At 51.9% G+C, this 362-nt stretch overlaps 1 protein-coding gene across 1 annotated transcript in view; it reads right to left on the bottom strand.

Moving 5' to 3' along the window:
* SLC39A11 (solute carrier family 39, member 11) overlaps positions 1-362 on the bottom strand; it is a gene marked incomplete at its 5' end in the record, with an annotated part of 31,684 nt that overhangs the window by 896 nt on the left and 30,426 nt on the right. The gene's annotated exons all lie outside the window — the stretch shown is intronic.

The raw sequence follows: 362 nt of genomic DNA, 5'->3' as shown, positions 1-362 counted from the left end.
AAGGTGCCCCCCTGCCCTCCCACCCACCGAGCACACGTGCACGGGCAGGAACGTTCGCAGGGTTCATGCCCTTGGCTTTTTCACCTTGGGGGAGAAAAAAAAAAAAAAAGCAGGTTTGAAATCCAGCCCGGTGCGAAGCAAGAGAAAAAAAAATTAAAATCAATAAAAATATTAAAAGTGCTGTTTGGTGCAGGATTAGGGAGTTGGGGTGACCTGCTGGGATCACTGATGGGTGCCCCTGGGACAGGGGGGCAGGTCTGGAATGTTAATTCTAACCCCAGCAGAAACATGGAGATGGTGGGAAGCGACTCTTGACCAGAGCAAGCCCAGGCCAGGGGCAGCTCAGTGATGGAGCCACATAA

The sequence above is a fragment of the Apaloderma vittatum genome, unplaced genomic scaffold (assembly GCF_000703405.1).
Source record: "Apaloderma vittatum isolate BGI_N311 unplaced genomic scaffold, ASM70340v1 scaffold27211, whole genome shotgun sequence".
Taxonomy (NCBI): Eukaryota; Metazoa; Chordata; class Aves; order Trogoniformes; family Trogonidae; genus Apaloderma; species Apaloderma vittatum.
Note: the sequence above shows the minus strand (reverse complement) of the source record. Positions and strands in the feature narration are given on the sequence as shown.